General features: G+C 36.0%; 1 pseudogene; it reads left to right on the top strand.

The window, feature by feature from the left end:
* Positions 1-16,508: 16,508 nt before the first annotated feature.
* On the top strand, positions 16,509-17,474 carry LOC141518153 (protein CDV3 homolog pseudogene; annotated as a pseudogene).
* The last annotated feature ends 7,283 nt before the right edge of the window (positions 17,475-24,757 follow it).

Genomic DNA, 24,757 nt, shown 5'->3' with positions numbered 1-24,757 from the left:
TCTCTTTCTTTTCTCTATGTGACTCCCCAAAAGTGTGTCATACCAGACTACTCTCTCCAATGATCTTTCCTTTCTTCTCTCATTTGCACCTCCCCTTCTCACCCCTCTACTCTTTTCCCCAGCCCTTTCCTCATCTGTTTTCCTGTAGTGTAAGACAGATTTCACTGCATGATTAAATGTGTATCTTATTCCATCTCTGAGTCACTTCCTTTTTTTTTTGCAAGGCAAACAGTGTTAAGTGGCTTGCCCAAGGCTACACAGCTAGGTAATTATTAAGTGTCTGAGACTGGATTTGAACCCAGGTACTCCTGAATCCAGGGTTGGTGTTTTATCCACTACGCCACCTAACCTCCCTTTCTGAGGCACTTCCAAAGAGATTTTGGCTCATTTGCTCTCCCTCACTTTCCCCCTCTTCCACTCCACAGCTATAAGTTATATGAAATAACAACCGATTCTAACTCTATTTCCCCTTTTTCCCAGTACATTCCTTTCACCCCTAATAACTCCATAGATTATGCTTTCAAATTCAAAGTAATCCTTTTGCATTGTCCATATATACTTTCTCTAACTACCCTAATAAATGAGAATTCATATGAGTTATCAGTATCCTCTTCCCTTTGCAGAAGAAATATATGAAGCCCAGCATGATCAAATTACTCAAAACTTGCCCTTCTCTTCATTTTCTGGTCTTTTCATCATGAAAGTTTGAAAGTTCCCTATTTCATAGAGTGTTCATCTTTTACCCTGAAGAGTATATTCGTTTTTTCTGGGCAGTTGATTCTTGGTTGTAATCCAAGTTATTTTTCCTTCCAGAGTATGATATTCCAAGCCCTTCAAGGCCTTAATGTAGAAGTTGCTAAATCTTACATTTTCCTACAATAACTCCATGTTTATTGAATTGTTTCTTTCTGCTGCTTATAATATTTATTTCTTGACTAGGAAGTTATGAAAATTGTCCATAATATTCCTGTCAGTTTATATTTTTGCATCTCTTTCAGGAAGTGATCAGTGGATTCCCTCAATATCTATATTATGATCTGCTATGATGTCAGAGCAATTGCATGGAGAATTTCTTGAAAAATGAAATCTGTGGTCCCTTTTTGGTCATAAAATTCATATAGTTCAATGAGTCTTCAATGATCTCTTCCTGATATACTTTCCAGGTCATTTATTATTCCAATGAGATATTCCACATTTTCTTCTATTATTTTATTATTTTGGTTTAGTTTTATTGTTTTTACTTCTACAGTGAAGCCAAGATGATGGCATGAAGCCAACAATTTCCCAGAGATTTTCCCTACAAAAGCTAAATGAAGCCTTTACTCTAACAATACAATTAGATATCTCACCAAGAAAAAGAGAAGATTTAAAGAAATTTTCAATATTGTGGAGGATCTTCAATGAAGCTGTTTCTTTGGGGGGAAAGGAGAACTAAGATTCAGGAGGCAGGAGAGCAGAAAAACTAACAGAAGACTTTTAGCCACAGTGCAATCTGGGTACTGACAGCTTGACAACAGCAGAGGTCCCTGCAACTAGATAGCAAGCCAGTAGGGAAGACCTCAACCCCAAACAAAATCTGAACACTGAGAACACCAGGGTAAAAGACAGAGTTGGGGTGGGACTAAATTACTGTTAAGTCAGAACCTGGACATAAAGGAGGAAACAAACCTCTGCAAAGGTGAGACCTGGACTGCCTCAGCAACATTTTGGCCATCACCAAACCAGGGATCAGAACCCAACTCCAGAAAAAAAGCATGGATCTATATACCCCATACACTAGGTGTAGAGCTAAAACAACATAGATGAGTAAAAAATTTAAAAGAGTGCTCATTATTGAAAATTAGTTTACAGACAAAGATGACAACAATGTCATGTCTGAAGAAGAAAGTAATGAAAAATAACTCACATGGGAAGTATCAAAACAATCATTAAAATAGATTCAAATAGAAAAGTTCATCAATGTATTTAAAAGATTTAAAAACCAAAGGATAAAGGAAGAAGAAGAAAAATGGAAAAAGAAATGAAAGTCATGCAGGACAATTATGAAAAATTGATCAAAGAATTCAACTGTATTAAAAGTAAAAATAACCAACTGGAAAAGGAAACCCAAAGGCTAATTGAAGAAACTGAACTATTAAAATTTAGAATTGAACAAATGTAAACCAAATGATCTAAAGGACTACAAAATTCCATACCAAAAAAAAATAGAGTTTGAAAAAAATTGTAGAAAATGTAAAGTACATTTCAGGGAAATGAATGACCTGCAAAATAGTTCCAGGAGAGATAGTCTACAAATCATCAGACTACCAGGAAGCCTAGATCAAAAAACAACCTGAAAACATCATGCATGAAGTACAATATCAATGTTTGTGAAATTCCTATATAGAAAGGGGTCCCTGATATCCTTCTGGGCCCTGAGAAACTCCTTACTCCTTATAAATATAAATTTGGCTAGGCCCATTTGGGTCTGAAAATAACCAGATAGAACCCAAATGCTTGACCCTGTGGGTCACAGATATTCCATCAATTTGCTGTCTCAATATTTTTCTAATCCCTGTATAGAAGGAGTCCTTGACACCTTCCTGGGCCCCGAGAAACTCCTCAGGAAATATAACTTTGGCTGAGCGCCTTGGGTCTGAAAGTTGTCTGATAGAACCCAGGTCTTTGACTCTTGGGGTCAGAGATATACCATAAAATTGTCTAAGATTCACAAAACACCATTGTTAGCCTAATTATTTTGTTGTATCTGTAATATTCCTGTTTCCTTCCAGGACTACTTCCCCCTTCCCCAGATGAGAATGGAACCATAAGATAATAAATTCCACTCCCACAAACCTGTGGAAAGCCCATGAATATGTGACTCTCTCCATCTCAGGAAAAATATTCAAACATTACACAAAGACCCTGAAGCTTTGCCACTCTGTCTAGTCCTCTATTTATATGGAAACGTATGTTTATATATGATAATGACAAGACAATATATTTAACTGCTGTCTTTGCTTCTGTATCCTTCTTGCTCTCAGTATTCCCCTCCTCAAAACACTATAAAAACCCCTATCCCTTGAACACTCAGGTACTGTCTGATTTGGGTACTCTTCATCCCCAGGCAGTTCCTTTAAAATAAAGATCTCCAAATGTATCAAATTCTGGTCTCTGTCTTACTCTTTGGGTATAGCAGCAGGAAATTATAAGGGAAAACTGCCCACATCTACTAGAAGAAGATAACAATATAACCATTGAAAGAATCCGCAGAAAGAAACCTCAGGACAAAAATCCTATGGGAGTAAAATTCCAGAACTCTCAAATAAAGGAGAAATTATTGCAAGCAGTAAAAAGAAAAAATTCAAATACAAATAAAATACAATCAGACTTATACAAGACCTATCAGCCTCGACAATGAAGACCTGTAATAACATGCTTTGGAGAGCAAAGGACATGAGATTATAGCCCAGAATTTACTACCCTGCAAAATTCAGCATATTTTGTCAGAGAAAAAGGTGGATGTACAACAAAATAGAGGACTTCCAGAACTTCCTGACTGAAAGACCAGAAATGAAGACTTAATTCAACAGCCAAATATGTAACTAAAGAGTTATATTAAAAAAAGTAAATGAGGGGCAGCCAGGTGCTGCAGTACATAGAGCAGTGGCCCTGGAGTCAGGAGTACCTGAGTTCAAATCCAGCCTCAGACACTTAATAGTTACCTAACAGTGTGGTCTTGGGCAAGTCACTTAACCCCATTGCCTTACAAAAACCTAAAAAAAATCTTTAATAAAAAAGGTAAATGAAAAGGGGAAGGAAAAACAAAACAAAACAAAACAAAACAAAACAAAACAAAACAAAACAAATATTGGTCAAGACCATCAAATTATATACAAACCTAAAAGGGAAGATATATAATTTCTAATTCTTTAGAACTTTATTTCTCTTATGATAAAGTATAGAATATAATTGAAGAGAATGGACCTAAAGGATATGGGTATAGTTAGTGTAATCTCTACATTGAAGAGGTCCAAGATGACATCACTATGTTTAAGACAGAAATCCCTGAAGTAAAAAGGGTGTGTTAACTTTAAACATATGTGTCTCATTATCCTTTGAATCACTTTAATTCTACTATTCTTTGCACTTTGTCTAATGAGTGTATCATAAACTGAGAGATCCTGAGTCAGTGTCTCTTGTAACTTAGAAACACTGGAAAAGTTCTCAGGTGAGAACTTAGAACATCCCAGTACTTAGATATCTTTAAGATTCTTGAAATTAATTATATCTGGATTGACTTAACTCCTATTTCACTTAACAAGGGGACTAAATACCTGGATGGGGAGGGGGGAGTAAAGTAATGGAATCAAATAGGCTTTGCTTTGCTTAACAAGGGGTTAAATACCCTGACCCTTAGTGAGGGAGGGGGAGCAAGCAGAAAAGTGTGAGCAAAAATGGGCCTGGAGTGAGGGGTACAAATATTTACCAAAAAGATATAGTTTTGGATTACAATTTGGCTCATGAGAAGGATTGTGTGTTTTTGAAAGGTACTTGAAAAGAGGGTAAAGAATGATTATAATTATAATTTTATACATTTTGAGTAAATGCTACTTATCAAGCAATCAAGCAAACAATCTGTAATGATACTTTTATAACATTTTGATCTTATCAAGCAATCAGATAATCAAAGTGTTATTGATGATCCATGATTAATAATGTTAGAGTGATAAATAACAACAAGAGAAGAGGCACAAAGATTGATAAATTTGGAGGGAAAGAAGGAAGAATGTGAATGATGAGTAAATTCTATTCATTAGATTTAGCACATAGTAGGAATAAGATGCATTCTGACTTGGATTTACAAATATATCCTATTCTACAGGAAGTAGGGGGAATGGGAAAGGGAAAAGTAAGGGAAGAAGAGACTGATGAAAGTGATGGTGAAGATACAAATGAAAATAACCTGAAAGTTAAAATTTTAAAAGAAACATCATAGGGGAAATGTAGTAAAATTTTGATTAGTGGAAAAGAGACCAGGAAAGAGAAAAATATAAATGGAGAAAGAGCATGGAGGGAAATAAGAATTAATAATCTAAACTGCAAATGTGAAAGGGATGAACTGTCCCAAAAAATGGAAGGAGATAGCAAAATGGATTTTTAAAAAGAATCCTACAATATGTTGTTTACAAGAAACACATCTGAAGTAGAGTGATACACACAAGGTAGAGGCAAAAAATTGAAGCAAAATGTATTATGCTTCCACTGAAATAAAAAAAAAATCAATGATAGCTAACCTAATCTTAGAAAAGGTAAAACAAAAGTCAACCTTATTAAAAGGGATAGGGAAGGAAGCTACATCTTCTTAAAAGGCACCAATGTTAATGAAGTTATATCATTATTAAACATGAATGCACCTGGTGATATTGCATCCAATTTCCCAGAGGAAAAACTAAGTGAATTTCAAGGAGACATAGAGAGTAAAACTTCATTAATGGGGCACCTGAATCTCCCTCACTCAGAACTAGATAAATCTAACAAGCAAATAAGCATGAATGAAGTTAAGAAGGTGAATGAAATCTTAGAAAACTTAGAAATGATATACTTGGGAGAAAACTTAATGGGGATAAAAAAGAATATATCTTTTTCTTGGCAGTACATGGCCTATATACCAAAATTGAACATGTACCAAGGTACAAACTTCTCAGACAATCATGCAATAAAAACTGCATGCAATAAAGGATCATGGAAAGATAAGCTCCTCAAGCAGCTAAGTGGAACAACAGATAGAGCACCAACACTGGAGTCAGGAGTCCCTGAAATCAAATCTGATCTCAGACACTTAATAATTATCTAGCTGTGTGACCTTGGGCAAGCCACTTAACTCCATTTGCCTTGCAATAAAATATAATAAAAGATGAAAATGAAAGATAACAACTAAGTGGAAATTAAATAACTCTATCTTAAACAATGAGTGGATCAAACAGCAAAAAATATAAATAATAAATAATTATATTCATGATAATGATAATAATGAGATATCAAAACAAAATTTATAAGATGGAGACAAGGCAGTTTTGAATGTAAAATTTGTATTTCTAAATGCCTATATGAATTTAAAGGAGAAAGAAAAGATCAATGAATTGGATATGCAACTATAAAAGGTAGAAAAAAAAAGAACAAATTGGAATTGTGAATGGATCCAAACTTTCTGGAGAGCAATATGGAACTATGCCAAAAAGCAATAGAACTTTTCACACCTTTTGACTCAGAAATTCAAATTCTAGGTCTATATACAGAATAAATTATAGAAAAAGGAAAATGTCCAACATTTTCCAAAATATTCATAGCAGCTCTTTGTGTAGTGGCAAAGAATTGGAAATTGAGGTGATGCCCATCAATTGGGGAATGACTAAACAAATTATGGTACATAAATACTATGGAATTCTATTGTTCTATAAGAACCCATAAATTTTTGGAGTCTAGTCTTATGCTGAATGAAGGGAGGAGAACCAAGAGACATCAAGTGCAAAATTATGTGATGAGCAGAATTTAAGAAAGTAGCACCTCTCAGCAGTCCATTGTTCTAGAACCACGGTATTAGATTGGCTATAGGGTATATTATCCCCATTCAGAGGAAGTAAAAAAGCAAAACAAAACTCACAGAAAAACACTTCAACAATCTGATGAACATTTTACAAAAATTCTATCTCTTTCCCTTAATCCTAATTCCTCATACAGAAAATTACTAATCTGTAAAGACGTTTATCATAATATGTATGTACAATGTTATCTTGCCTGTTCAATGCATAGAGGTGGGGGGTGGGAAGGGAGTTTAGAAGGAAATTTTGTAACTTAAATATATACATGTGCATTCCAATGAAAATAAATTTAAAAAAAATTTTAAAAGATAAAGAACAAATTAAAGGCCACAATTAAATATTAAGTTAAAAATTCTGAAAATCATGGGAAAGAGTAATAAAATTGAAAGCAAGAAAACTGTTAATTTAACAAAGAAAACTAAAAGATGGTTTAGATAGACAAATTACCAGTATCAAAAATGAAAACAGTGAACTAACCACTAATGATGTCTAAATTAAAGAGAAAATTTGGAGCTACTTTCCCAAAGTGCATGCTAATAAATTGGATTAACTGAGTTAAATGGATGAATATTTACAAAAATACAAACTGCCCAGGTTAACAGTATAGTAAATAGTTTACTTAAATAAACCCATTTCAGAAAAAGAAATGGAAGAAAACTAACTTCAATGAACTCCCTAAGAAAAAGTCTCCAGGTCCAGATGGATTTACAAGTGAATTTTATCAAACCTTTAAGGAATAACTATTTCCTATTCTATATAAATTATTATTAATAAATAGGAGAGGAAGGGGGTCTTCCAAACTCCTTTTGTGACACCAACATGGTGCTGATATGTAATTCGGGAAGAAACAATAGGCAAAATTAATGGCCAATCTCCCTAATGAATATTAATGTAAAAATCTTAAACTAAATTTTAGCAGTGAGACTACAGCAAGTTATTACGAGTTTAATAGTCAATGATCAGGTAGAATTTATACCAAGGAGTCAGGGATGATTCAACATTGGGAAAATACTCACCATAATTAAACTTATCAAGAGCAAACCAAAGGTATCAATTTGATTATCTCAATAGATGCTGAAAAAGCCTTTGGTAAAATACAATATCTTTTCTATTAAAACACTAGAAAGTTTAGGAATAAATGAAGTTTTCCTTAAATAAATAAATTGTATCTATCTAAAACTTTCACAAATACTATATGGAATTATATGCTTGGACATTTCCAATAAAATCAGGTATGAAACAAGACTGCCCATTATCACCTTTATTATTCAATATAGTATTAGAAATACTAGCTGTAGAAAGAAGAATAGCAAAAGAAATGGAAGGAATCAAAACTGGCAAAGAGGAAGCAATTTCACTCTTTGCAAATGATAAAATGGTATACTTAGAAAACCCAAGAAACTCATATAAAACCTCCTTGAAACAATTAACAAATTTAGGTAACTAGTAGGATATAAAATACACCCACATAAGTCATCAGCATTTCTATATTTGAACAACAAATCTGAAGACCAAGACATAAAAAAAAGAGAAATTCTTTTTAAAATAACTACAGATAACATTAAATCCCTGGGAATCTACCTCCCAAGACAAACCCAGAAACTGAATGAACACAATTTGAAAGCACTTCTCATCCAAATAGTCAGATCTCAATAACTGGAAAAATGTCAAATGCTCATAATGAGATCAAACAACTATAATAAAAGTAAAAATTCTACCCAAATTAAATTACTTTTTTTCAGTGACATGAAATGCCAATCAAATTACCAAATCAATACTTTACTAAGCTAGGAAAAATAGTAACAAAATTCATCTGAATCAACAAAGAGGCAAGAATAGCAAGGGAATTCACAAAAAAAATGCAAAGAAAGTGATGAAATTCAACAAGATTTAAACTATATTATAAAGTAAGAGTCATCAAAACTTCCTGTTTGCTTTTTAAGAAATACAGAGTAAGACATCAATGTATAAAGATAGGTTCAATAGAAGACTCAGTGAAGGACCACAGCAATCTACTCTATCACAAATCCAAAGACATCAGTTTCTTGGATAAGACCTCACTATTTGACAACAAATGTTGGGAAAACTGGAAAATAATATGGCAAAAACTAGGCATGGGGGGGGGGGGAGGCAGAGCCAAAATGGCAACAAAAGTGCCTCTCTTAGGCTCTCTCTCTCTCTCTCTCTCTCTCTCTCTCTCTCTCTCTCTCTCTCTCAATTTTCAAGAGACAGAAACCACAGAAAGATCCAGTGAGGCAATTCTCCAGCCCAAGGTAACCTGGAAAATAGTGGAAAAGCTCCACTTCACAGGGTTAGAGGGGTGGCCGACCAGAGTGAAAGAACTTCAGCCTCCCAGGGGCAGCCCCAGACGGCCTGGGAGCTGCGGTTTAAGTAGCAGGGGGCAGTTTCCTGACCTACACCCTGGTAAGCACCAGGCACAACTTGAAAGATCAGTAGGGGGACCTCTGCTAGAATAAGTGATGCCCTCAGCAAGCAGCATGGCCACTGCAGCCCAGGTCCAGGAAATGGAAGGAGGCAGAGTCCATAAGCAGGAGCTCCTAGGCAACTGAGTTTTGAGTACTCAGCCTTCCAAAGGAAGAGGAGTGGAGAGAGACTTCCAAAGTCTGTCCTCTGTACCTGGAACAGGACTCTGGGGCTCTGACCACATTCAGATCCTGATCACAGTATAGGAACCCCATAGAACAGCAGCCTCCCCTCACCTAAAACCCATGGCAGAGGGGTGTGCTTGTGTTCATTCACAGACCAGGAGGGAAGACAGAGTCTCACACACTGAAATCCTTGTGGGGGTGGGTTTCCAATAATACTCAAAAACTCAGGAACCATCCCAAGACCAGGCACAGACTGGGGAAATGAGTAAACAGAGGCAAAAAGGGAACACCATTGAGAAATACATTGTCCATGATCCCAAGAAGGATCAAAATACTCAATCTGAAGATGAAGAAGTATAAACTCCTGCAGCTAAAGCCTGCAAGAAGCATGTAAATTGGGCTCAAACTATGACAGAGCTCAAAAAAGATTTTCAAAATCAAGTAAGGTATATAGAACAAAAATTGAGAAAAGAAATGAGAGAGATGCAGGAAAACCATGAAAAAGAGGACAGCAGCTTAGGCAAGGAGAACCAAAAAAATGCTATTTGTCAGATCTATGGAAAGGGGATAAATTTATGACCAAACAAGAATTAGAGCACATTATAAACTGCAAAATGAAATATTTTTATTATTTTAATTAAATAGTTTCTGAACTAATAAAATCAGTGATGCCAAAATTAGAAGGTAAGAAGAAAGATTAGATAAGTCACAACTAGGAGTCCTGATAAAGGTCTCATTTAAAAATATATAAATAATTTATCAAATTTGCAAGGTCCCAATTCATTTTCCAATTGATAAGGCATCAAAGGTCATAACCTTTGTTTTCAAATGAAGAAATTAGGGACATATATAATCATGTGAAAAATGTTCCAAATCATTATAAATTAGAGGAATTCAAATTAAAATAACAATGAGGTATCATCTAACAAATATTAGATAACCCAAGATGAGAAAAAGGGAAAATGATCAATGTTGGGGTGGTTATGGGAGAATTGAGACATTGATGCATTGTTGATGGACTTATGTATGGTTCCAACCTTTCTGCCCAATGGTCAATAAAACTATTCTTACCCTTTGACCCAGCAATTCCAATTCTAGGTCTATATCCAAAATAAATTATAAATAGATTTGAAAATATTCATCGCAACTCTTTTTTTAGTGGCAAAGAACTAGAAATTGAGTGGGTGAGTGACCATGAAATGGGGAATGGATAAACAAATTATGGTACATGAATTACTATAGAATGCTATTGATCTATAAGAAACCTTAAATGGTCAGATTCTAGAGCAACATGCAATGACTTGTGGGATCTGATGCTGAGCAAAGGGAGCAGAACCAAGAAAATAATGTACACATTAGTGACAACATTGTGAGATGAAGAACCTGCAGCTCCTCTCTGCAGATCAGAGACTTAGGACAACTGCAATAGACTGACAGTGGTCTGTGTTATCCCCATCCACATGAAGAATAAAAAAAAGAAATGAAACACACTCACACACACAGATACAGACAGACATACACACACACACACACACACACACACACACGCAGAAAATCTCTTCAGAATCTGTTGAACACTTTATGAAAATTATCTCTTATGTATCTCTTTCCAGTAATCCTAAATACTCATATTGAAAATAAATTCTCTGTAAACATGCTTATCAAAATATGTATGTACAATGCTAACCTGACTTCTGTTGGGGGTGGGGGGGTAGGAATGGAGTGAGGAAGGAAATTTGTAACTTAAAAATTTACATATGCATATGAATGGCAATAAATAAATAAATAAATATTTTTAAAAAGATGCTAAAAATATGACATTGTGCAATTCCAAAAAGAAAAAAGAAAGAAAAGGAAAGGAAAACTTATAAAATTCAAATCTTCTTTTATACTTTGGCTGATATTTTTGTGACCTTCCTCATTTTATTTCAGTGTCTCAATTTTTCTATGGAAATTTCATGCTACTCTTCCTATTTCATGTACTATCTTATTTATATTTCATCTGAGTGCTTATAATTTGCTCATTTATAATACATATATTTTATTATATTAGGCTTTTACTTCTTTCTCCTCTTTTATGACTCCTAGGGAACAGTTTTCCCTTTCCATAAAATTTTCATTTAAAGTTGCATCATATAATTTTAAGGACTTGCTTACATCAACAGGGCAACAATCAGGCACAATTTTGGGATATCTGCAATGGTGAATGCCATCTGTATCCTGAGAAAGAATTGTGGAGTTTGAACAAAGACCAAAGACTATTACTTTTAATTTAAAAACAAGTTGTTTTATTATGTAATTTTGCTATATCTCATGCTATAATGTTCCTTTCTTAAGGATATGATTTCTCTTTCATCACATTCAACTTAGATCAATGCATACTTTGGGAATGATGTAAAGACTAACAAACTGCCTACTTTGGGGGCTGTGGGGAGGGAAGCAAGATTGGGGAAAAATTATAAAACTCAAAATAAATAAAACCTTTCTAAAAATTAGAATGACAATTACTGTATTTTATTCCTATATTTTAAAATATATTATTATCAAGTCAAGAATTCTTTACTTCACTGGAGGAGACAAGATACTGGCAGGAGAATAGCCTCTCAGTGCTCTCTCCAAAATATTTCAAAAACCTTAAAATTATGACTCTAAATTTTCAAGATACAAATGCCATGGAAAGATCCAGTGAGGCAATTCTCCAGCCCAAAGTAACCTGGAAAATAGTGGGAAGGCTCTATTCCATGGGGTTGGAGGGGCAACAGAGATTCAGCCTTCCAGTTACAACCCCAGGGCACGTAGGTCCCTGGGAGACCCAGCTCCTGTCAGCAGAAGCATTTTCCTGACCTCTCACCCCAGGCAATACTAAGTGCAACTTGGTATATCAGCCAGGAAAACTATGCCAGAGCAAGCTCAAAGCCCAAGGCAGCATGGCCCTCCTCAGCATAGCTGTGGCCCATAGTGTAGCCCAGATCACAGGAAACAGAAGAAGGCCTGTGGAGCCCACCCAACAGGAGCTTCAGCTGCTGCTCCCTAATTGCACAGCCCACAGAAGGTAAGGGAGTGGAGGGAGACTGCTAAGGTCTATCCTCTGTTCCTCTGACAAGACTCTGGGACTTTGACCACATTCAGACCCTGGCCACAGTCTGGGGCCCAGAGGGGTGAGGTTGTCACAATTAAACAGATCAGGATAGCAGTCAGAGCCTCAGAAACTGAGGTTCTTGCAGGGGTCTTCCAATAACACTCAAAAATTCAGGAAGTGCATCAAAACTAGGCACAGGTTGGGGAAATGAGTAAACCGACAAAAAAAGAGGAACCTGACCATAGACAATTACTTTGGTTCTATGGAAGACCAAAATACAAAATCTGAAGATGAGAAAGTCCAGTCTTTTGCATCTAAAGCCTCTAAGAAATATAGAAGTTGGGCCCAGGCAATGACAGAGGTCAAAAAAGATTTTGAAAATGAAATAAGGGAGGTTGAAAAAAATGGGAAAAGAAATAAAAGAGATGCAGGAAAAACATGAAAATGAAATCAGCAGCTTAGTCAAGGAGAACCAAAAAATGAGGAAGAAAATAACATTAAAAACAGTTCAAGGGGCAGCTAGGTGGCACAGTAGATAGAGCACTGGCCTTGGAATCAGGAGTACCTGGTTCAAATCTGACCTAAGACACTTAAAAATTACCTAGCCATGTGGCCTTGGGCAAGCCATTTTAACCCCATTGCCTTGAAAAATCTAAAAAAATAAATAAAAAAACAAAAATAGTTCAGGTCAAATGAATAAAACAGGTCAAAAACTTTTTGAGGAGAAGAATGATTTAAAAAGCAGAATTGACCAGATGGAAAATGAGATAAGTAAACTCTCTGAGGAAAACAAATCATTCAGATGTAGAATGGAACCAAAGGAAGTTGATGACTTTTAAATAAATAAATCATCACCGAAAGAATTAAAACCTAGAAGAAAATGTGAGAAATCTCATTGAAAAAACAAGTAATCTGGAAAAACAGATCCAGAAAAAGATAATTTAAAAATTATTGGACTACCTGAAAGTCATGGTCAGGAAAAGAGTCTTGAACTTATTTTTAAAGATATTCTACTGGAAAATTGCCCTGATATCCTAGAAGCAGAGGGGAAAAATAGAAATTAAGTGAATCCACTGATGTCCTTCAGAAAGAGATCCAAAAAAAGCAAGCTCTAGGAATATTATAAACAAGTTCCAGAGCTCCTAAGTCAAAGACCAAATACTACAAGTAGTCAGCATGAAACAATTAAAATTTTCTCTAACTACAGCCAGGATTGCCCAGGACTCAGCAGCATCTACATTATGGGATTGTATGGCTTGGAATATAATATTCCAGAAGACAAAAGAGCTTGGCATGCAACTAAGAATCAACTACACAGCAAATCTGACCACCCTCTTCCAAGTGAAATGAAAGAGGGGAATTTCAAATCTTCCTGCTCAAACAGCCAGAGCTGAACAGGAAGTTTGATTTTCAAGTACAGGACTGAGGTGAAGCATAGGCAGAGAGAATGAGAAGGGTAAAGTATGAAGTACTTAATGATAATGAACTGTGTGTATTTATGCATGGAAAGAAGATATTGCTAATACTCATATGAACCTTCTCATTTAATAAAGCAGATAGAAGGAGTTTTTATAGATGAGGCACAGGAGAGACCTGAATTTGAAATATAATATATTGCAAATGGGTGTAAAAAAGGGAAATGCACTGGAAGTAAGAGGAAACCAGAGGTAGAACAGTCTAAGATATTTCATGTAAATGATATTTCATGAAGCTTTTGCAATACTATGAAAGGAGGAAGGCAATGAGGAATGAGGAAGCCTTCATTCTCATTGGAAATGGCTCACAGAGGAAATACCATACACACTCAATAGGATATAAACAACTAGAAGAAAAAGAAGAGGTGTATGGGGGAAGGGAAGGGAATGTGGTTGGTAGAGGAGAGGATAGTCAGATAAAACACATTTTCTTTTTTTACTTTTCACAAGGTGGTGGAATTGGATGGATGTCCAAGACTATGAGGACAGGTAGTTTCTGGTTCTCTGGGGTGGATGCGAATTTGGGACCTCTTGGTCCCAGGGCCAGTGCACTGTCTGCTGCACCATTCAGCTGCCCCACAACACATTTTCAAAGAGGGACAGAGTGAAAAGAGAGAGAAAATATAATAGATGATAGTGGGGAGGAATGGATGGAGGGAATTACAATCAGCAACAGCAACTGTGGAAAAATATGCAAGTAAATTCTCTGATGAATATATAATAAAGAATGTGATCCACCTGTGACAGAGCTGATGGTATCAGAACCCAGAGTGAAAGGCAATTTTTTTCTCTTTTGTTCCCTTTATTTTTCATGAGGTTTAATTTTTTTTTTTTTGCTGGAGGGGGTATTATGTTTACTCTTAAATAAGAATATTTTAGTATTGTGTAAATAAATTGAAGAAAATAAAGAGATATTTAGTTCACTTCTGATGAAGGGAGATTTAGAATGTTTTTTTTTTTGATAGTTTAAGTGCCCACTGAGACTTCTATTATAGTTTAATGTTGAGTTTGTAATTTGGTCCTGAATTCCTCTCATACTTTTTTTCCATCAAAATGGTTTTCAAGGGGTGACTAGGTGGCAAAGTGGATAGAGCACCAGCCCTGGAGTCAGGAATAACTGAATTCAAATCCATCCTCTGACACTTAATAATTACCTAGCTGTGTGGCATTGGGCAAGTCACTTAACCTCATTGCCTTGCAAAGACTAAAAAAAAAAAAAAGAAAAAGAAAAAAATGAAAAAAAAATGGTTTTCAACCCTGTATTGAGACTTGTGCCTTGATCTCTATTCAAGAATCAGATATCTAAAATTTTTTCTAGTTTATCTAAGCAGCAAACATCTAGGTAGAACTCCAGAGGCTTTATGAAGTTAGACAGGAGGATCACAATATGAAATAAAAAATATCAGACTTTAGGATCTTTGCTTAAGTAATTCAACTCGTGGTGTCTATCAACAATGCCTAAAATGGTTGAATAGACTTTTGCAAGTGCTAAGCAAATCTCAACTTTTTTTAAAGAAATATTTTATTTGGGGCGGCTAGGTGGTGTAGTGGATAAAGCAACGGCCCTGGAGTCAGGAGTACCTGGTTTCAAATCTGGTCTCAGACACTTAATAATTACCTAGCTGTGTGGCCTTGGGCAAGCCACTCAATCCCGTTTGCCTTGCAAAAAACTAAAAGAAAAAAAAAAAGAAATATTTTATTTATTTTGAGTTTTATAATTTCCCCCCCATTCTCGCTTCCCTCCCTGCACCCCCAACAGAAGGCATTCTTTTAGTGTTTACATTGGTTCCATGTTATGCATTGATCTCAGCTGAATGTGATGACAGAGAAATCATATCCGTACGGTAGAAAAATACAGTAGGAGATAGTAAAATTGTATAATAATATAATGTTTCTTTTTCCTAATTTGACAGTAATAGTCTTGGGTCTTTATTCAAAGTCCAAAATTATTTCTCTGCATACAGATAGTATTTTCCATTGCAGAGAGCTCAAAATTGTCCCTGGTTGTTGCACTGAAGGGATGAGCAAGTCCATCAGGGTTGATCATCATCCCCCCATGTTGTTGTTAGGGTGTACAAGGTTTTTTTGGTTCTTCTCATCTCAGTCAGCATCAGTTCATGCAAATCTTTCCAGCCTCCCCTGAATTCCCATCCCGCCTGGTTTATAATAGTACAATATTATTCCATTACATACATATACAATGGTTTGCTAAGCCATTCCCCAGTTGAAGGACATTCACTTAATTTCCATTAATTTGCCACCACAAACAGGACTGCTATGAATATTTTTGTACAAATGATGCTTTTTACCCTATTTCATCATCTCTTCAGATGCAGTAGTGGTATTGCTGGATCAAAGTGAATGCTCATTTTTGTTGCCCTTTGGGCAAAGTTCCAAATTTCTCTCCAGAAAGACTGGATGGGTTCACAGCGCCACCAACAGTGTAATAATGTCCCAGATTTCCCAAAATCCTTCCAACAATGATTATTATCCTTTCTGGTCATCTTGGCCAGTCTGAGAGGTGTGAGGTGTTACCTCAGAGAAGCTTTAATTTGCATTTCTCTAATAAGTAATGATTTAGAGTAATTTTCAATATAACTATGGTTTACTTTGAACTCCTCCTCTGCAAATTCTCTTTGCATATCCTTTGGCCATTTGTCAATTGGGGAATGGCTTTAAAAAAAAAATTGATTCCACTTTCTGTATCTTTTAGAAATGAGTCCTTTGCGCCGCTGTGAGGCGGGAGCCCCGGCCGGGCGCCGCCATGGCCGAGACCGGGGAGCGCAGCCTCGACAACTTTTTTGCCAAGAGGGACAAGAAGAAGAAGAAGGAACGGAGCGGCCGGGCCGTGGGCGCCGGGCCCGCCGGGGGCGCCTCGGCCAGAGGCGGCGGGGCCCGGCCGGTGGCGGGGCAGCGGGGACGGGAGTGGCCGCCAAGACCAAGGCTGAAGATGAAACGAAAGAGTTGGAGCAGAAAGGGATCGATTACAGCGGGCTGCGAGTTCAAGCCATGCAGATAAAGTGAAAAGGAAGAAGATGATAATGAAAAAAGAGAAGATCCAGGGGATAATTGGGAAGAAACTGGTGGTGGCGGCGGGGAAAAATTATCTGGTCCTTGGAATAAAACAGCTCCTGTTCAAGCACCTACTCCAAGTATTGTCACAGGAACCCCAGAACCTGTTATGACTGGTGGTGTATATAGGCCTTTTGGTGCCAGAGTGACTTCAACAAGGAAAACCCTGCAAGGACCACCAGAAATATATAGTGATACACAGTTCCCATCACTGCAGTCCACTGCCAAGCATGTAGAAAGTCGGAAATATTGAGCCTTCATAAGGGTTGACTGCCTCAGATCTGCTGCACTCATTGTGGACACCATGTGGATCACAACTTCTGTATAAGAAGGTTACAGCTATTAAGTATCGATGTGAAACTTGAAACCAGCTCTACTGGATTCCTATCAGAAATCCTGCAAAAGTCAGCCATTTGGGTTCTGATCTGCTATAAATGACAAAGATTTAAGTGACCTTAATTAACCTGTCCTTGGCCCCATTCTTAAGGAATACGTTCTCTAATAGCTATGGCTATATACAATTTTTCCTGAGACATACCACTCTCAAAAGAACTGTTCAAATAAACCCATAGAGCTGTCGTGTTTTTTTTTCCCCCTTTAGCTGTAGCCATATTCTGAGGTTACAAGAAACTAAATTTAACCACACTTTGACGTACAAAGTGGGATTGTGGGTGGGTGGGATTGGGGTTGAATGGTCCAATTATTTTTTTTTTTTCTTTTTGCCATTTTTATTTGGATAGCACATGTGTTGTATTATCCCCCAACAAGGCCTACCTTGCTTTGACTTACAATCTTAAGTTCTTTGGACAGAGCATAATGCTTGGTTGTGAGTAACTTAAAACATCTGTTGGGGCGGCTAGGTGGTGCAGTGGATAAAGCACTGACCTTGGAGAGGAGCACCTGGGTTCAAATCCGGTCTCAGACACTTAATAATTACCTAGCTGTGTGGCCTTGGGCAAGCCACTTAACCCCATTTGCCTTGCAAAAAAAAAAAAATCTAAAAAAAAATCTGTTAAGAGGGATTGTGAAATAAGTTTTATAACATGATTTCCACCCCCAAGGGGCTGGAACTCCATAGCCTTTAAAGAACAGTGGATGCCAAGGCTTGAATTCAGGTGCTGCTAAAGTCTCTAATCACCAGGTCTTTAACTTGTACAGTATGCATTTGTTAGGAGTACTGATAGCAAGCTGGTGGAGTTGTCAACTTTTTTTTTAACTACTCGAGTAGAGGTGTTCAATCACCTCTGAAATTATTTCTAGCAAATTTGTCTTGCTCCTTTTCAACTCAAACCAAGTTGAGTAAATCTTAACCCGGAGCTTGGTGGTGTACACCTGATGTTAACCATATACGACAGTATGTGGTGTTTGACATGAGTCCTGGTGCCACGATGATGCCTGCCTTTTCAAGGCCAGGATGTTTCTTGTTGCAGTAATTATCCTGACTTGGCTGTTGGACGTGTCTCTGGCTGTTCAGAGGTTGGGGGACGGTGGGTGGGGGGAAAGAATGGGGCAGAAGATGGTGACACGGCACTTGTGTTTTTAATATAACTCCAGGTTAAATAATCCAGTAACTTAGTCCTTAAACAGGACCTGACAAAGCCACCCAAAGTTATTTCCTATGGTATGAAAGTTTCATTCCATCTAACTTCAGATTCTGTTTCATCCTGATTAGTTTTGTCATTTTGATTCAGTACAAACATTGCAAAGTGGTGTGTGACCACTTGATGCACAGAGTCTGGCTTTCTCTATATTAAATTTCAATTCCAAATTCAGGATTTGCAGACTTGCAGACTTGCCACTGACAAGAGTGAAGTAAAGGTGAGTAAAAAAATCTCCCAGATGTTGATAGCAACATATTCTCTCATAGGGGTTCAGATGCAAAAATCACCTTCTGACTCATAGAAGGGTTACTGATAGTGTCTTGGCAACCCCTGCCAACCTGCTTCTTGGCATAGTTACTGGCATTATGGGGAAGAATATTCAGGCTAGCTCTTAGAACAGTGTTCCTGGACAAATCAAGGAGAAGGTGGAGGTTCAAAAGAGGAACTGGGTTTACTCAATTAAGCTGAAGACTTCATTTGTGAACCAAAAACCTTAGTCAAAAGAATTAAATAGAATTCTTGGACTTTGAGCCATCTATTTTTCCTGAAAAGTATGCATCTTTGCCAGCAGTGTCTTGTTGGATTATATTACTGAGGAATGAACTGAGATGATTATGTAGCATTGTTATTTAATGGCATATTGTACTAGAAATTTGAAGACCTGCAGTAGATTTTAAATCCCTACTCTTGTTATAACATTTTACAGAGATTGTGAAATTGTCAAAATGGCCATTAATCAAGTTTTAATATACTGTATGATGGGTAGATGAGACTGTCCATTGTACCTTATTTCATTATTTGAATTCTCAGGCATGGTTTTGGCAGTGCAAGAACCCTGTAACATTAACAAATTCAATAAAATGGAAATGTATATATATATAAAGAAATGAGTCCTTTCTCAGAAACAATAGTTGTAAAGATTGGTTCCCTGTTTACTACATTTCTTTTGATCTTGGTTACAGTGGTTTTGTCTGTGCAAAAGATTTCTAATTTAATGTAATCAAAATCATCTAGTTTGTTTTTGGTGATGTTCTCCTTCTCTTCCTTGGTCATAAACAGTTTCCTTTTCTATAGATTTGACAGGTAAACTAGTCCTTGGTCTTCTGGTTTGCTTATAGTATTGTTTTTGACCTGTAAATGCTATATCCATTTGGATCTTATCTTGGAATAGAGTGTAAGGTGTGGTCTAAGTGAAGTTTCTTCAATACTAACTTCCAATTTTCCCAGCAGTTTTTATCAAAGAGAGAGTTTTTATCCTAGTAGCTGAACTCTTTGGTTTATCAAACAGCAAATTACTATAATCGTTTCATGCTATTGCACCTAATCTATTCCACTGGTTTGCCACTCTATTTCTTAGCCAATATCAGATAGATTTAATGACTGATACTTTATAATATAATTTTAGAACAGGTAGAGATAAGCCACCTTCTTTTGCACTTTTGTTCATTAAATCCCTGGAAATTATTGAACTTTTATTTCTCCATATGAATTTACTTAACATCTTTTCCTAACTCATTAAAGTATTTTTTGGAATTTTGATTGATAGGACACTACACAAATAGTTTAGTTTTGGGAGAATTGTCATTTTTTTAATATTATCTCGACCTATCCATGAACAGTTGATATTTGTCCAAGTATTTAAATCTGATTTTATTTGCATGAGAATTGTTTTGTAATTGTTTTAAAAAAAGTTTTTGAGTCTGCCTTGGCAGGTATACTCCCAGGTATTCTGTTTTGTCTGAGGTTACTCTGAATGCGATTTCTCTTTCTAGCTCTTTCTGTTGTGTCTTGCTAGTCATATATAGAAATGTTGAGCATTAGTGAGGGTTTATTTTATATCGTGCTACTTTGCTAAAGTTGCTAATTATTTCTAGTAGTATTTAAGATGACTTTTTGGAATTTTCTAGGAATTTGGAATTTTCATGTCATGTGCAAAGAGAGATTTTTTCTCCTTCCCTGTTCTAATTCTTTAAATTTCTTTTTCTTCTCTTATAGCTGAGGCTTAGATTTCTAATATAATATTGAATAGTAGTGGTGATGATGGGCATCCTTGTTTCACCCTAGATTTTATTGGGAATTCCTGAAGCCTATCCCCATTGCATATAATGCATGTTGATGATTTCAGATGGCTACTGCTTATTATTCTAAGCAACAAACCATTAATTCCTATGCTCTCTAGTGTTTTTAGGATTGTGTGCTGTATTTTATCAAAAGTTTTTCAGCATCTTTTGATAAGATCATATAATTTCTGATTTGTATGTTATTGATATAATTAATTGTGCTAAGGGTTTTCCTATTATTGAACCAAAACTGCATTCCTAGGATAAATCTTACTTGATCATAATGTAGTATTCTAGTGATAACATGTTGTAATCACTTTGCTAAGATTTTATTGAAGATTTTGGCATCTACATTCATCAGGGATATAGGTGTATAATTTTCATTCTCTGTTTTTACTCTTCCTGGTTTAGGTATCAGCACCATACTCATGTCATAGAAGGAGTTAGGCAGAGTTCTGTCTTCACCTATTTTTCAAAAGTGTTTATATAGAATCGGAACTAATTTTTCCTTAAATGTTTGATAGAATTCACTTGCGAATCCATCTGGCCCTTAGGGAGTTCAATAATGACTTTTTGAATTTCTTCTAATGAGACAGTGTTTTTTAGGCTTTTAATTTCTTCTTCTTTTAATCTGGGATACAAATATTTGTCCATTTTACTTAGATTGTAATATTTATTGGCATAGTGTTGGGCAAAATAATTCTGAATTATTACTTTAATTTCTTCCTCATTGGTGGAGAGTTCACCTTTTTCATTTATAATACTAACAATGTGGTTTTCTTCTTTCTTTTTTTAAATCAATTTGACCAGAGGTCTATAAGTTTTATTGTTTTTTTTTTTTTATAAAACAAGCTCTTGGTTTTATTTATTAGTTCAACAAGTATTTTGTTTTCAATTTTATTAATTTCTCTTCTAATTTTTAAAATTTCCAATTTGGTATTTAATTGGGTTTTTAATTTCTTCTTCCTCTAATTTTTTTAGTTGCTTATTTAGTTCATTGGTTTTGTCTCGCTCTAATATATTCATATAAACACTTAAAGTTATAATATATTCCCTGACAGCTACCTTAAGTGTATCCAATAGGTTTTGTTATTTTGTATCAATATTGTCATTATCTAGGATGAAATAATTAATTTTTACTATAATTTGTTGCTTGATCAACTCATTCTTTAAAATGAGGTTATTTGGTTTCCAATTCTTTCTGTATCTATATATCCCTGGCCCATTATTGCACATGATTATTATTTCATTATGCAATTGATCATTTGGTTTTTATGTCCCAGTACATGGTCAGTTTTTTTGTAAGTGCCATGTACTGTGGGGAAAAAAAGCATATTTTTTACCTCCCCATTCAATTTCTTCCATAGATCTATCATATCTAGGTTTTCTAACAAGCTATTTACATCCTTAACTTCCTTCTTGTTTATTTTATGATTCAATTGATCTAGATCTGAGAGTGTGAGGTTGAGGTCACCCACTAGTAGAGTATTCCTATTTATGTATTTATGTAGTTCTTTTAACTTCTCCTTTAAGAATCTGGATGCTGTCCCATTGGGAGAAGACATATGTAGTATTGAAATTACATTATTTTCTATGGTACCTTTTAGGAAGATATAATTTCCTTCCATATCTCTTTTAATGCTATCTATTTTTGCAGCTGATTTATCTGAAATAAGAAATAATACCCCTGCTTTTTTTGCTTCAGCTGAAGCAAAATATATTTTGCTCCAACCTTTTACCTTTACTCTAGATGTATCTCTCTGCTTCAAATGAGTTTCTTTTAAGCAGCATATTATAGGATTTTGGTTTTTATTCCACTCTGCTATTCACTTATGTTTTAAGAGAGAGTTTACCCCATTCACATTCAAAATTATAACTACTAACTCTTTATTTCCCTCCATGCTATTTTCCTTGTTTGTGTTTTTCCCCTTTTTCCCCTTTATCCATATTCCCCAGTGCGTTGTTTCCAAATACCAAAAATATATGTTGAATATAAATTGAATATCAATATGTTAAAATCATCAACAATATACTCTAAAATAGAGTTACAATTCCCAAGAGTTTTGAGACTCTTTTTTTCCAGTTTCATCTTATTATATAGCAGGTTTTTTTTACCTTTTCATGTTTCTCTTGAGGCTCCTGTTTGATGTACAAATTTTCTAGTTAGCTCTGGTCTTTTTATCATGAAATCTTTGAAGTCTCCCACTTCATTAAATGTCCATTTTTTTCCCCTGGAAGAGAAGGCACAGCTTTGCTGGATAGTGTATTCTTGGCTGCATTCCAAGCCCCCTTGCTTTTTGGAATATATCATTCCATTCCCTTTGACCCCTTAATGTTGCTGTGGCCAGATCCTGTGTAATCCTTACTGTGACTTCTTGGTATTTAATTTTTTTTTTCTTTCTGGCTGCTTGGATGATTTTTTCTTTTATCTGGTAGTCCTGGAATTTGGCTACAACATTCCTTGGTGTTTTAATTTTAGTATCTCTTTCTGGAGGTGATTGATGTATTCTTTCAATAACTATTTTGCCCTTTGGTTCCATGATATCAGGGCAATATTCCATTACTAAATCCTGCAATATTAAGTACAAGCTTTTTTTTTTTTCTCTTCAATGTTCTCAGGAAGTCCAATAATTCTCAGATTCTCCCTTCTCTCTCAATTGGTTCTCCAGGTCAGTGGTCAGTGATTTTGCTGATGAGGGATTTTACATTTTTTTTCTATTTTTTCCATCTTTTGGTTTTATCTCATTCTTGTTGTCTCATTAAGTCATTAGTTGCCACTGATTCAATTCTTTTTTTTTTTAGAGGAGATCTTTCTTCATTTATCTTTTGCAAATCTTTTTCCATTTGGTCTATCCAAAGGACTTTTCTATTTGCCCAATTGAGACCTTGAGAAAATAATTTTCTTTTTGTATTTCCCAAGTTGAAGATCTGAGAGAGTTATTCTCATTTTGTATTTATCCAATTGTTTTATTTGCCCAAGGAAGTGTTTTCTTGTTGCGAGACATAAATTTTCTCTTGCAGCATGTTAATTTTCTCTTGAGTTTCTTTCCCCAATTTTTCCAATTGATTTTTAAACTCCTTCCTGATTTCTTCAAGGAAATCTTTCTTGGCCGGAGACTAATTCATATTTTCGATAGATCTTTCTGGGTTAGAATCTGTCCCTTCTAAGTATTTCTCCATGGGCCCCTCTTTTCTCTGGTCTTTTTTTTTTATCTTGTGTTGGGCACTGGTTCTCAGAGGTTTGCTTCTGAGGAGCCTAGAGGCTTTGTTACCTTGCCGTAGTAATTCCAAGAGCCAGCTGGTAGGGTATACTGGTTGCTTTCTCTTGAGTGAGGTCTTCAGCAGCAGGGTCTGAGTTGACCATGAAAATTGGGCTAGGTCTTGGGGGATGGAGTTAATCTCTATCTGCTGAGTAAACTCTGCTGCCCTGAGGGCGTGAGGGTGAGCTAGTTTATTGTTTGTTGGGCAAAGGGCTCTGCCAAATGTATGGAGCTTAGTACCCTGGCCCAACTGGTTGTTCTCCAGGCATGCTCTGAGACTCTCTTCTGGAACTCACCCTCCCATAACTCTTCTCCCTAACCCCCAAGCCAAAGACTCAGCAGCTAAAGCTCTCACCCACCACTCATTGAAGTCTCCATGACTGAGGATGACCCTTTGGCCTCCCTCAGCTGCCATCCCTGGGCTGATCCTCTGCTCTCATCTCCCAGTTCACCCACCATCTCTGCTTCAAATGTGTTTCTGTAAACAACATATTGTAGGATTGTGGTTGATAATCCATCCTGCTATCAGCTTCTGTTTCATGGAACAGCTCATCCCATTCACATTTACAGTTAAAATTACTAATTCTGTATTTCCTTGCATGCTATCTTTCTCCATTTATAATATTCTCTTTCCTTTTGTATCATTCCTCCTCATCAAAATGTTGCTTTTTTCCCCTTTGACTTTTCTTTTAAAAATTTAACTTTCAGGGCTGCTAGGTGGCACAGCAGATAGAGCATCAGCACTGGAGTCAGGAGTATCTGAGTTCAATAGAACTTCAGACATTTAATAAATACCTAGCTATGTGGCCAAACCACTTTAACCCCAATGCCCCTTGCAATAAATCTAAAAAAAAATAACTTTCACTTTATTTTCACTTATTCCTTTCCTTCCCTTATCTTTCCCTTTCCCAGCCCTCCCCTTCGATATATATATTGAAATGTATCTTATTCCCATCGTGGGCTAAATCTATTCAATAGAATTTACTCAGCATTCACATTCTCCCTTCTTTCACTCTAAAC

This window comes from Macrotis lagotis, chromosome 1 (assembly GCF_037893015.1).
Source record: "Macrotis lagotis isolate mMagLag1 chromosome 1, bilby.v1.9.chrom.fasta, whole genome shotgun sequence".
Classification (NCBI taxonomy): Eukaryota; Metazoa; Chordata; class Mammalia; order Peramelemorphia; family Peramelidae; genus Macrotis; species Macrotis lagotis.
The sequence above is the reverse complement of the archived record's forward strand: the minus strand, read 5'-3'. Positions and strand labels throughout refer to the sequence as shown.